Raw genomic sequence first — 14,398 nt, forward strand, 5'->3', positions numbered from 1 at the left:
GAATCGGAAAGTGCTGCTTGTACATCTTCCTTATTTCTGCACCCTGTAATGGTGGCTCTCCAAAAGTCAGAGTCAAAGTGAGATAGATACTACAGGGATCACAGACACTACTCTGGGAAACCAAGTATCAATGGTACATCCAGATTTATGGTAGGTGATGGCAGTAAAGTGAAAGCAAAACTGTTTGCACAGTCTGTATTGTTGCCCATTACTGTGTATTTGCCCTTTTTTCTTGCTTAGCCACGGCTGAAAGAATGGAAAATTGTACCTTCTGTACAGTATTAGGAGACACTTACTGATCGTAAGGTCAATCAGACTAGTTTAGCTGCTTGAGGTATTTATGGCACAATCACTCAGTGTCTTTAAGGAAAGGTTAGATACATTTATGGGAAAGGTATTTTGCAGAAGCCTTCCTGTTTCATAGAGGTCTTGGACAAAATGACCCAGGAGGCCCCTTCCAAGTCTATCAAATGTGGTTCCCTGATTGATGCTGTTTCCCCCCAAAGTCTTTTCAAAACACAAAGCACTGTTATAAAATTTAATATGATACACTATATAACTTTAACACAATGCCATTTTCTTATAGGAAATGGTTAGCTGGTAGTGCAGGAGCCTCGTGCAAAAGGAAGGAAAGTAGGGAAAAAGAAATTGCAGTGCAGTTTCTCTACCAAGGGATATCGACTGTAACATTTACACTGTGTCTCAGTACGGACCCTCAGCTGTGCAGGGGGACATCAAGGCATGGAGGGATATCAGTAACCCAGACTGTGGTATATATTTCTCCAGAAAAGTCCAACAAGGCCTGAGGTAATTTTCTATGCTGTGCAATAAGCATTCCCTCAATGCTGCAAAGCAAATGGACACGCAGATCTCCTTGTAAATCACTGCCCGGTCCTGTAATTTGCTGAATGTTTCCTAAGTTGACTATTTTTTTTTATCTTTCAAACCATTCACATATTTAAAAGTTAAATTCATGTTAATGGATTTTTATTTTAATTTTAAAAAAGCCAACCAGATTCTCTGGGTCATTTGGTTGAGATGTTCTGGTTGGCCTCCACTGCTCTGAACTAAGTTTTAATTTTATGTTCTCACAGGCAAAAAAAACCCCAAAAACCCAGAGCTTTACTGAATTGGAGTTTACTCTCAAAACCATTTTATACAAACCTTTTTATTTCCACTCCAGCTGATTGAGTTAATGGACAAACTCCTCTTCCAAAAAACAGCTCCTGGCCCCCCCATCTTCTTGGGACAGCCCTGACAGGAAATAACAACATCCATACACAGACACGCCGAAGCCTTTTAAAGTCTCACGAATGTGAGCTGTTCCCTCTTGAAGAGCAGGCTGGGATTAACTCTTTTATTAACCTTCTAACCTCATCCATGAGAAAGAAAAATAGCCACCACCACCCCTTTTTTTTTAATTTGGAAACTTGCATCCTTCTTTACATAAACATGCATGTGCTCACCCTACAAACAGGAGAAAAAAAGCCCATGGAAAGCTCCCTTTCCATGAGGAGCTCCCCAAAACCCCTCTTGGACCCTCCCATTATATTGTACTCAGTGTCAAAGTTTGTGTTTTTGTTGGAAGACATTTTCTCCCTTTACCATAAGGCTTGGGTCTCTCTATTTGAATCATATTGGTAGGAGCAAATAACAACCTTTTCATTCTTTTCAACATGTTGCATCAATGTATTTTCCTGATTCCTGTGTCAAAGAAGTGACTTTTAGCAAAATGAAAAATCTGACCTGGCTGTAATCCTGACAGTGCTCCCATTGCTCATCCTTAGCTCCATCCCTGCACTGCAGTGCAGAGAAGACACGTCGGAATAGCTCTTCTCACTGGAGACAAAATGGTAAAAATTAGCCCCAGAGAGTGACATGAGCAGAAATTTCAAAGGCAGGAAAATTTATCTCCTGCTCTTTGTCTTACAGTATGGTGCACTGTAGTGGTTGGAAGATTTAGCTTCCAAGCATCCCATCTATATAAATCCTACTGGACAACAGCTCTCTGGCTTCTTTTTTTAGGGCGGTTGAGCTCAGCAGCTGGAATCTGCCAGGAAATAAGGGTCGAGGTAAGGATGGAGAAAAACCTTCCCCTAGATTTCAGGTGTTGGTCAGGGGTCAAGATTAGGAAACAGCCAAAGCCAAACCAACCTCTCAGCTGCATCTCCTTGGTGTGTTGCATGAGGTCACAGCTATTTGGCACAAGGACCATGATTTTGGGCCAGCCCTGTCTCTCCTCTGCTGCAGCTCAGCCCATCAACAGCCCTGAGGATACAGTCCCTCTTGGGGTTTCCCCTTTTGAAAGATTTATACTCGGTTTAAATCTAAATCGAAAGCTCCTCTTTAGCTTTTAGGAGGCCAAGACACTTAAAAATCTCCAATGGGAAGGACAAGTGAGGGAGGCAAAATATCTCTCCCTTGTAAAGGCATCCAAATAAACCCACTTTGATGAGAAGTTTCCAGCTGCTTTGCTGGGCAAAGAGACACATCACAGTCCTGACATGCAGGGATGCCCTTCACCAACAGGCAGAAAAAAGAGGTGGTGGGAAGAGTAAGAGGCACCAAATAAAAAAAGGTGGGATCCAACTGCATTTTTTTACCTTCTCTGATCTTTGAAAACAGGAAAACTCATGCAGGATCAGGAATTTCCAACCTGGGCTGCATGCACCATTAATTGTGCCATGAAGCAGAGCTGGTTTGCTATTGTTGTCTTCTCCACTAGAAGCTGTTACTATGGGCTCTTTGGGGCTCAGGAACTCCATTTCCCAGTTTTCAGTTAATACTTCAATGATTATACATAAATAATAGTAATGATAATCATAACAATACCTGGCTTGCCATTATGTTGTACTCAGTCTTTGTGATGCCTCTCTCATGATAAAATCTGTGTATTAAACACTTTAATTGAAACTCTTAATAAAACAGAGGTATTTTCACTTGTGCAGTTATAGTCACATAATGATCACAAAGCACTTTACAGAATCAAATAAAAGTAGCCAGTCTGATCCTTCTGCAGAAGATTTTGTGCATCTCAGTAGTGTATAACAAAGCTGCTCCATAGACAATTAATTGTCAAACATACCGTATTTGGGGCTGAGCAGCATCCAAACAGCTTGGGGTTTGTCCTTCAGATTGTTCTCAAAGTCTGCAATGCCACCACAAATGACACAAGAGGGACTGGACGGTCTCACCAACTAGACGAGCAGGCTGTGAACCTTTGTGCCTGTATCAAAAGCCCTGGTTCAGAAGGAAAATAGAAAAAAAAAGGTTATCATTTTCCTGGTTTAGGAAAGTCTTGATGTGCCATGGAGCTGAGTACTGAGCAGCCTCCGTGGGGTCACTGAGAGAGGACAAGGCAAAACCTGGTACTGCAAATTCTAACGCTAAATGGTGCCTCACAAGGTCTGGGAGGGGTCTCAAGCTTTGGGCCTTGTAATAGGTAGTTCTGGAGCTGTGAGATGGTGAAGGGCTTTGTTCCCTCGTGTATAATTGATAAATTACCATTGTTAGTACTAAACAATACTACTGAGCACAGAATGGAAACACGCTAATGCTTTATCCATCTCGAGCAATTCTGCTCTTGTGCTCATACTGTTCTTAAATGTGCTAGATATTTGTTTGATGAAACAATAAGTTTTAGAAAAGAGAAAAATAAGAACTTTAAAGATAATAAAAACCTTGACTGCATACTTTACGACAGGCAGCTGTGAATAAGCTTCAGTACTCTTTATTTTTAACATTCCAGATATGTAATTTAATGCAGGTCTAATGACAGTCTCGAACATACTGCTTTAATCGAAATTGTTCAAGCTCTGTTCTGTGACAAGGGCTCACAAGCTACCAGCAGGGTTGTCCATTTTCCCCATTTCTGTATGGAAAAGAAAAGGGAGGGGAGGGGGACACTCTTGAACTTATGTTGCTATTGATGTGTAATATACAATAAAAAAACAGTTAAATTTCAATTACCCACAGGTAATTATAATTTTATTGTTTGACTGTACTACGGGGATTTTTGTAATTCCCAAGACTAATAATTTTCTATAATTTTACAGGTTGTCAAATAAACTATTAAAGATTATCTTTGAAAAGGATTCTGCAATTGTAAGGACATATCATACTGTTCCTGTACATTATTAGTAATTAGAGATCCCTGGATAGTGAAATATCCGCACTATATGCTAGCTGCTGGATACCATATTTTCTCACAGCCTCCTGTAATCTTGAACCAAAGCTTTCAAACTTCTCAGCCATTGTAGCCTGAGTCACGTCCAAACTTTTATTAATATTCACTGAGCACTCATTAAGCAATTCTGGTGTGTTCGATACGTTAAATCTCTGCTTCCTGATGGGGAAAAGCAAAGGCTTCCAGGTCCATCCCGGAGTAGTGGAAATAAACACAAAAGGACTAATTCTGAACTCTGTCCCCTGATGAGGACACGGGGAAGGAGCAACCTTTATAGCAGCACAAAAGATCTGAATCTCCTGAATGCCTTTTGACAATGATGTGGCTGGCACAACAAGATGGAACTGTGCTCCCTGATTTTATCCTGAAAATAAGCATAGATGCAAATATGCTTGGGATCAGCATTGGTTTAACTCAGGGAGGGGGAATGGGATGGGCAAAGTCTCCAGCCCACAAAAAGCAAGAGATTTTGGGGTATTCCCTCATCCTCATCAGTGAGTCCCCCTTTATTCATTGGGAATTTGGTGAGGACTCCCCAGACCACCTTCTCTCCCACTCCAGAGCTCAACATCCACAGAGCTAAGGAAAGCAGGCAGCAACTGCTCCCAGGTTAGCTGGCAGCAGCCACAGGCCACTAGAGCAGCATGTGCTGGGTGACAGCTTCCTTCTCCTGTACATGCAGTGCTTGGTGAGAAACTCACTGCCTTACAGGGGTGTAATCCTGAGGAGGACCAGAGGAGGGATGAGCTGAGAAGAGCAGACCCCAAAACGTTGCACACAGCATCTGGGCACGGGCTGTGAGGGCAGCGAGTGTAAAACCACGCGAGGGGATTAGCAGCTGTAGAGATTGTTGATATCTCGCCTGCAGAGCCATCAAAGGCACCATTCTTAGTTGGCAGCATTTTTTTATTGCAGCTGCCCCAGGAGATAGTCATTATTTGTTTTATTGGCCTCTTGGATTGCTGTGTGGTGGAGGCTCTGTGCAGAGGGAAACTTGAGCACATTAAGATTTCCTTCTGGGCTGAAATCTTGGTTTCAGGACGTGAAGACTTTCACACCTCCACCCTTAGTGGGGTTTGCACGTCCCCAGCCTGTCGGGACACCAAGCAAGAGCATCATCCCTCCGCACTGGACACATCTGCAGGGAGGGGTTTGCCTTCCTCCCGCTGCCAGGAAGCCTCTGTGGCAGCTGCAGTGCTCAGCAAGGGACCTGGTGAGGGATTTCCCTCACACCAGGGAGCGTGGAGGGTGGATTGTGTTGGTTTTACGGCGGTGTGGAGCTGGTGGAGCAGTATAAAGATACGGGAGCACAGGGAAGGATTAAGGCCAATGGACTGCAGCTCTCTGACTTCCTCTAGAGACAACTTTGATGGAATCCAATGTATTAAATCTGAGGAGTCAGTATAGACATATGCACTGGGCTCTCTTTTCCAAGGTCTGCTTGTCTTGCTGTCCTGTGCTCATCCTGCACCTCTGGGAAGGTGTGGGAAGAAGGATAGCTGATAATTTGGAGAGCTCTTCAATCAGTGGCATTTCCTGCTCCTCGTGGCCTCTCTGCCTGCTAACCCATCTCAATGAGACTGAGCCCATTACTCCAGATGATTGGCATTTATTATAAATGGAGGGGAGAAAATCCAAAGCCCAGAGAGAAGGCTCAGTATGTTTCCGGATAACAGATGATACCATATACAAATACACAGCCCTCTTTCCCCTCAATTTTGGTCTGTGTTTTGCCTGCTTAACACATTCCTTCTTGCAAGTAGAACACGTTCTGACAATTGAATAGTGAAAGCAATTAGAAACAGAATTAATTGATAAAATTAAAGCCCTGCTTTCCTTATGTTTGTCATATGACTACAAATATTGTCACTCCCATTAATATTAATTAATATAATTATCAATGTTTCTAATCCCTACACATTTTGTTGAAAAGTTACTCTTAGCTCAAGAATATAATTGTTAAGTCGTGGAAATGTTAAGTAGCAGCTAAGCAAGTCCAAAGAATTAATAGCAAACTGTAGTTTATCCAGGGATTAGACTTTTAGCAATACATAATCACCTCTTCATGTGTTCATCCACATAAAATACCTTCCATCCCTCACTACACTTCTGCCTACTTGTCCTTGCAGAGCACAGTTTTCAGGAATTAAAAGAAAAAAAAAAAGAGAAGATAGTAAGTAAATATTCTTTGCAGTTGCACAGTTTTCTTCAAGGTAAGTCACTGCACTAAGAGTTATGTGCCCTCAGCTGAAAGCAATGTCAAGGTCAATTATCTCACACTGAAAGCCCTAATGCAAGAGACTTTTGTGATCAGAATAATATATGTAACATTGCAAAGCCTTTGTTTTGGGCTTGAGGAAAGCAACTCCACTCTCTCTAGGCTTCCCGACGCGTTGTGTCTCGGTTTTGAATGTCACAGATTATTCCAATCATCTAAAGGACTGCCTTGCCATGCTGCTGCCATTTGAACAGCTTTTCCTGTGCCGAGGGCAGTGGGATGTGGAGCAGAGCCTTCCTTCCCTGCCACCTGCCCGGTTCCTCGACGGACAGTCAGCAATTCCTGCCTGGCAGTAGCGTCACAGCAGTCGTTCTGCATGGAGTATTAATCAACTCTTTTGGAAAACAGCCAAAGTGCTTTAAAGGCCTTTGTTGTAGGTTGGAGGGGGTTTTTTTGCTGCTAGAAGAGAATAATGTAATCATTTTGCTATTAATTTTTAATTGTATGTTGCCATGCTTTATTACCAATCTATACTGATTTTCCTAAGAGAAATGGGGATGCTGTGCAAGCTGTATCTGTTAGGAACATGTTGGGCCACACTGTAAGAGAAGTGACAGGAAAAAGCTGTTCTTTAAAGTTATTGCAGTCACCTGCTGCTGTCTGTTCCTACAAGGTACCACATTAAATACTTCTAAAATGTATGAGCTTAAGAAGATTCATGGAGAAGTGCCACCCTGTTGTCAGGTGTTTTCCTTTGCTTGTTTTTGTTGCGTTTGGTTTCTTTCCTTTTTTTAATGGCCACCCTTTGCAAGGAAAAGTTACTTCTGAGAAATCTTTTGCAGGCAAACCAAACTCACTGACATGGATGAAATCAGCAGCAAGAGTAAGAAATACTTATGCATGAATTCTTCTTGGAAGACAATCATTATCAAAAATGCTAAGATTCAGCCCACTGATACAGTAGATACTGGTAGAGAAATGATTGTATCACTCTTGTGTCCTTCATTTCATCTAAGAGAAAGCTGGCCATGAGGGGACAGGAAATCTTTAATCTCCATTTCTCAACTATCTGGTTCTTATCAACCCACATTGAACATGAGCCACACAAAAACTTAATGACGTGTCCTCCACTTAATAAAACAAATGCAAACAAAGCACGGACAGTTCTCTAGTGTGAGATGGATTAATCACAACCAAATATTACATGGGAGCAAGTCTGCAAAGCAGTTCTAAAAAGGCAGCATAGCTGTAAATTCAGGAAGAAATCAATTAGACAAAAAAAAAAAAAAGTATGTAGAAAGTCTACACTTTGCAGGAGTCTAAGTGGCAGGAGGAGGGTTAAAAGGACCCTTCATCTGTTCACCCCAATATCTGAATATTATCCTTTGCCAAGAAAAATCATGGCTTTTTTTCTCTTGAATCCCTAATACTAATTATATATTTCTATTTGTTTTATGTAATAAACAGAGAGGAGATTGTATCATGTAATATTCTATAATGTATGATCCCTATAAGAAATCACCCTATAATAAATGATCTGTACAAATATTTGTCCATAATTTTATTTTATAGATAGTAAATAATTGGTAAAAAGTATTACTACACATTTGCATAAAATAGTCATAATATTTATTAATAGCTAACAAATTATTGATTATTAATTAACAATTAATTAACAGCTAACATATTGTTGATTATTAATTAGCAATTAATTAATAATTAATAGTTCACAATCTATTGATAGGTATATGTATAGAATATTTATTAATATATCTTACCAATTGTTTGCTATCTATAAAATAAATGTATAAATTTATATCTTAATTTAAATAACTATATAATACTATTTAATAAAATTTATTATATTTTTTGGCAGATATTGAAGGTTGCCATAATTTCTGAGAAATTCTGGTGAGAATTTGTGAATTTGCACCCAATTCAGTTGAATTAGTTTCAAGATAGATAAATGGGTGCTTTTCTTGAAAAAGAATTAGACACGTTAATTTTCAACAGAAAATTTCTACCTGATCACTTCCAAACTACAATTTTAGTCCTGGCATGATCATCAGTGAAAAATGTGCCTTTGCCTTCTCCATATCCAGTTCTGCAGGATCTCCAGGACTGGTTCAGGAAAACACTGAAACATTCCCACTAGGTCCAGTAAGCACTTTTTGCAAATAGTGATTCTTTCCTGAGCTGGGGCCAAGATAGGCCAAGTAAAGGGAAAACCAAAAATGCAGATAATGAAGCAATGTGCCCATAATTCCCCAGCAAATTAGAGATTAAATCTTTTGCACATTAGCCAGTCCAGTTGCTCAGTTAACTGTGGTCTTGTCCCTTTTTAGGTCAGAGAAAGACCCTCTCATCAGAGTCTTCTTTGAGGTGCCGACAATGCACTGATCCTCCCTGATTTTATGAAGTGTGTGGAAGGTGCAAAGTGAACCATATTTTTGCTACTTCCTTCTTTATGGCCAAGAAGTTCTTTTTTTTTGAGCATATTTAACAATATCTGATGAGGCAAATCTACCTCTCCTGTTGTTGTGAGCACAGACACAGGGCAGTCTGTCTCCTTTGCATTTATTATTCCAGGAATTAGTTTAATCAAAGCATATTATTGTAAAACATAACATACAGTATATTATTAATGTGGATTATCCCGTTGCTTCACAGCTTTGAAAAAATAAAACAAGAGAAAAAGCTATTGCATTTGCAGTCACCTTTGGTAGGGAGGTTCTGTTCCTCTGCTTATTTGAGATATTTCTTTCCATCTATTGCACCATCATGTCTCAGTTTCTGAGAGCTATAGATATTTATTCAGTGCCCTTCTATCTTGGCCATCGTAAATAGCTCCCTGATAACAAATCACACTCTCTGAGCATCATTTGCTACCAGAAAGGATCTTCAAGAAGCACATGCTCTGTGACACAGGATATCCTCTGCTTTGTTGTGAATGCCATAAAGAGTTTCACAAAATCAGCTTCCTTCCATTTCGAGGATAAGAATGTATCATCTTTGTAGTGTTACCACTTCTTACTGCCTGTTTAGGCTTCATACTTAGTCACTGCTCCCTTGCTCTTCAAATGAATGCTGCTACTTAAATACAGAGAACGATATGTGCTCATTGAGAGATTCAAGGATTTCAGCTATCAATAGAGGCTTAATTATCTGCTGGTGGTGCTCAGGTACTCTATCGATGGCTGTTGTATAAAGCCAGCATAGAAGAGACCACTCACAGCTCATCATGCGCTCTGATCCAACAATTTAGAAAAAAAAATAAAATGTAATGCATAATATTAACTTGCATCTTACTTCCCTATGTCATAACCCATCATGTAATGTTCTGTTATTTCGTGTCATGTCATGCATAACATGATGCAATGCAGTGTCACACTTCAGAAAATATTACTAAGTGAGAACTGATTCTTGTTATCAGTTCAGAATATGAGTCTCTGATCCAAACATATTGTGGCTTCAGCTGATGGGAAGGGATCAAACTGAGAGCTACGATGGGCAAATGTTTTTCTTCTCCAGTTTGGCCAGCAGATGTCCATTTGTCAGGTTTAGGTTCGACTGAAATTTCTTTGTCACGAGCGCTTCCTCTTGTAAAAGAAATAGTAATTTTATGGCAAGCCAAGAGCTGAAAAAAAAGCCCTCGGAAATACATAATAAATGTATATTAGCGAGACAGAAAATTGGAAAATGGCCACCTGCCAGCAGCCACATAAATTTTGGAGGCAATGCATTTTTCTGCCATTATGCATTATCAGAGGAATTGCAAATATTTATTAAAAGTATTAAAATGGTGAGAATGTTAAATGTTTCCTTCAGTAGTGGAAATTCGCAGTGCCACATAGCAGATAGGATATTCTGATACAATGTTTATTAAAATGACTTCATTTTATTAGACTGTCGTACACAATAAATGTGCAGGTACAGTTAACAAAAGATCTATTGTGGATACGGGAGATTTGTGAGTAACACTTCAAAAAAATAATCTCTTCTGAACTCTATTCATATAAAAAGCATGCTACAAACTTTCATTAACTTCCTTAGAACCAATTATTTTCTGAGCTTATTTTCTTTTTCTGCCACCCCACTGTATTTTGTTAGTCAGTTTGTTTGCTTACGTTTTAATGCTTAACAGGATTAAATGCAGTTTAATTTATATACACGTAAGCCCGGTGTGTACATGTAGCAGGCAACCAAACATTACCATTATTTTGGGGTTCATTTACAGGTCTAAACATGAATGGATGGATAGAATGCATTGGGACACAAGCATCTTTTCATCCACAAATAAAACATTATTAAAAGATCAGTGGGAGCTCCATAATATTGATTGCAAAGAAATCACATTCCAGTGATTCCAGCACATTTTCTGCTGGAGTTAATTGTGGTGATTTTGTTCATAAGGTTCCGGTTGCAGCAAGATATGGACATGGTGAACACCACTGATGTCCCAAAGCCTCACAGGGCAACTGTTCTGGTTGGCTTTGCCCCTTCCAGGAGGGTCTGAGCACTGATGGGAAGAGCAGCACAATCCCTACGTGAGCAGGTGGTTTGAGCAAGTGAAGGGTTTAGGTCTGTGAAAAGTCATTGAATAATCAGCTCTCGGGACAGAGTTAGAAAACAGATGGATTAGAAGGGATACCTTGAGATAAACAACGATCACAAGATCTGAGATGAGATTGTTGCTGTTGGAATGGAAACAACACCAATTCTGTGCTCAGCAGCTCCCTGAATCAGCAGTGAAAGGAAGGAGTGAAATAGTGAAAACAGCAAAAGCTATTGCCTTCATAACTGAAAGTGTCATCTTAGTAGCTTTTAAGTGTCTTTTTTTTTTAAGAAATGATCAGAGAAATAAGAAACCAGTATTGTTTGGGTTCTTTTTACATGAGGATTCCTCAATTCCTAATAATCCATTAAGTAAGAGGTGTAATTGGAGTCTATGTTGTAGGCAGAGGGTGAATAGATCAAAGTTAAAAGACCTTAGATTTATGAAAAGCCTTATGCAAAAAGAAAAAAACCAAAACCAAACAAACCTGACTCTGAAAGATAAAATTTCAGAAATAAAGGATTTTTCTCTCTGCTTTTATATGGTGCAGTTTTATTCCTTTCTGACAAACACGGAGCACTGGACAGGGGAGTAACTTTCATGAAAAAATAACACTTTCAACCAGACACTTGGGAAGGATTTGTGGAATATCAAATGTGGTGCAAGGGATTTAACACAAAACGTGTGTGTTGGACAGAGACCTTGGCCACCTCACAGGTAGGGGCAAATCCTCTGTTGCCTTTGGTGGGGGCAGGTGTGACACCCCCTCCCTCTCTGCTGCAGAAAGCCAGAAACCAGAGCTGAGATTTACTCTGTCCAAAGCACTTGGATAATTCAGTCTGTGCAAAAAGTGGAGTCAGCACTTCAAGCAAGGCAAACCCATTTGCTTGGCCAACCTTATTTAATATGAAGCATGTTTTATCTTGATTTAGGTGGTTGTTGTTCTTTAATTAAAGAAATTATAGGAGGTCATTCTCATTAGTTTAGAAGAGTCCTCACAGAAGGGGTTTGCACTGATTTAACCTCAGGGTAAGCTGGCACAACTTTTGCATGTAAATAGGATTTAACACTGGACACTTTTGTGTATAATCCAGCTCTTCACTTGTGACATTCAAGGAATACTTGGAATACTGACTGGAATAAAAAGATAATGCTGATAAGCTGGGGTCTTACCGTGAAATTTGTCAAATGATCTGCGGTGGCAGCCCGGAGCCTCTGCACCAGCGGGGAAGGGACACCACTGGGCTTTCTGCTGGGGGCAGTCCAGGCAGCACTTCCCATCCCTGCATGATGACATGAGGAGATATTGTACTCAAATCCCATCGCTCACGTCTGGCCAGATGGAGGACTAGCTGAGGGGCACAGAAATTGGGCAGAGAGAGGGGGAAGCAAGGTGTCTCCCAACTAGCCGAGGAAGCCGTGCCTTGGGGCCGGAGCGTGGCACAGGCGCGTGGTGGCAGAGGGGCCACCACTGCCAGGGAAGGTTTGCTGTGAAAAGAATAAGGAAAAAAAAAAGGCAAAAAACAGCAGCAGCATGAGAAGTGCCAAGTGAACGACGCTGTCTTTAATTGGTACCACCAAGGGCTTTGTGCGGTCAGCACGCTTTTCATGTTTGTAATAGAATCCCCAAATTCGACTGATCTGAAGGGCATCTGACTGTTTTACATTAATCACAAGCTATACAGCAGAGGCTTGAGAGCAAGTGGGCAGATACCCTGGTGGAGTAGCACTAAGGAGCTCTCATTATAATCACCCTGCCAAATCAAAAGAAAAACCCTAAGGCTCCTAATAAAGGAGACCACTGGACTAAACAAATTGAACAAGTAGCTAGACATGCATGAGCTTCCAACTACTGGTGTCAATCACAGCTTTCTGAGCCGCCTCTTCTGCTCGGTGCACAGAAGCACACGCAGGTGAAACGCGGGCTCTACGTCCAGGTGAGGTGCCAGCACACAGCCCCAGTGCTGGGGAAACAGGTACAGGTGCAGTTTGCAAAGGCACCTGCAAGAAGTCATTGTTAAACACTTGTCAAACCAGTACAGCACTGAGGAAACGGGCAGTGTGGATGGGGACACCAGCATGCTCGAGCAGGAGGATGTCTGAGCAGGCTTTTCCAGCTTGGTAGGGTGGGATGTCTAATTCTGCAGGTTCCAGTTCAGAAGATATCAAAGAAAGGCCTTGAACCTCACAAATTTGTGTGTCTTTAGGACAGGGAAAAGGTGCAGTACCCTGAAAGCCCCGTGCACTTCTCACCTTCCTGCACCTGTTGGTGGAAGTTATAATATTCATTATATTCCCTACTGGAAGTCAAAAAAAAAAAAAATGTGGGTTGTTGCTTTCTGAAAAAATGCAGTTGGCACAAATGAAAGATCTCCAGAAATTGGAGAACAAGAAAATTCTAAATTTAGAGGCAAACCTATTGTTTGGGTTTTTTTTTTAAGAAAAATGAGCTAGGTTCCTTTAGGTACCATCCCTCCTCAAAAGCTATCAGGCAGGAAACCAAGATTTTGAGGTACTCCCTCAAAACTCAAAAAAAAAAAAAAAGAGTAAATATCAGGGAAGAAAAAGAAACAAAAATTACTAGGATCACTATTTAGCACAGCAATCAGGGGAAATGAAAAAAAGGAAGGTTTCAGTAGGGAACAGATGGACAAGGGATGATGCACTGAGGCACCGGGTGAAGACATCAAAGGAGAGGTTTTATGGAAAGAAAATTAGCGTGGAAGAACTGATGGCTAAAACACTGTCAGCTTTTTAAGTGTTGGGAAGCTTTACCTACCTGCTTCATGACCACTGTCACACACAGTGACAGTGCTGTGAGGGCACTGGTTGCTGTCCCCCTGTCACCATCTGAGGGGCTGCACCTCTGTATGAGCCTCATCATGGAGGAGGCACAACTGGAGCTCCTCTTGCAGGTGTCCTGGTCCCTTTCAAACCTGGAAGGTAATATTTTGAGAAATCATTATTAAATGTAATCCTTACTTTTTTAATTAATTTCTCTTTTCCTTGCTTTTTTTTTCCTATTGCTTCTCTCTATGGTTTGTTTTTAGGTTTTTTTTTTCCTCCACACTGTAATAAATCAACATATAAATGTAGTGGATTATTTCCACCTGGAATGTTGGAAGACAAAAAGTACAAAAGATCAGTTTGGTCATTTACCATATTGGTTTAGCATGGTAATACTCATGGGGTTTTTTTTCATTTCTCATTTCAAAACTGTAAACAAATGCTGCAAGAACAGATCAAATACTGCCTACCTAAGACAGTGCCTTGTGCAATGAAAACATCAAACCTGGTTTTGGAAGGCCAAACTGCCCCTCCTTTACTTTTTCGTAGGGAAAACACAGAATTTTGAATTATCCCGAAATTTGAAACTACATTTTTGCCAAGCAGCAAAAATGCAAAAATGCACCCTTAGCACCAGATGCACCCTTAGCCA

At 40.7% G+C, this 14,398-nt stretch overlaps 1 long non-coding RNA gene across 2 annotated transcripts in view; it reads right to left on the reverse strand.

Moving 5' to 3' along the window:
* LOC135412331 (uncharacterized) overlaps positions 1 to 14,398 on the reverse strand; it is a 274,161-nt gene that overhangs the window by 35,889 nt on the left and 223,874 nt on the right. For both annotated transcript variants that reach the window (XR_010429581.1, XR_010429582.1), the window contains 4 exons: positions 13,739 to 13,895; positions 12,133 to 12,242; positions 3,086 to 3,240; positions 1,747 to 1,839 (listed from right to left, as the gene is read on the reverse strand). This is a non-coding gene — a long non-coding RNA (uncharacterized LOC135412331). The remainder of the gene's footprint in view (positions 1 to 1,746; positions 1,840 to 3,085; positions 3,241 to 12,132; positions 12,243 to 13,738; positions 13,896 to 14,398) is intronic.

The sequence above is a fragment of the Pseudopipra pipra genome, chromosome 3, assembly GCF_036250125.1.
Source record: "Pseudopipra pipra isolate bDixPip1 chromosome 3, bDixPip1.hap1, whole genome shotgun sequence".
Taxonomy (NCBI): domain Eukaryota; kingdom Metazoa; phylum Chordata; class Aves; order Passeriformes; family Pipridae; genus Pseudopipra; species Pseudopipra pipra.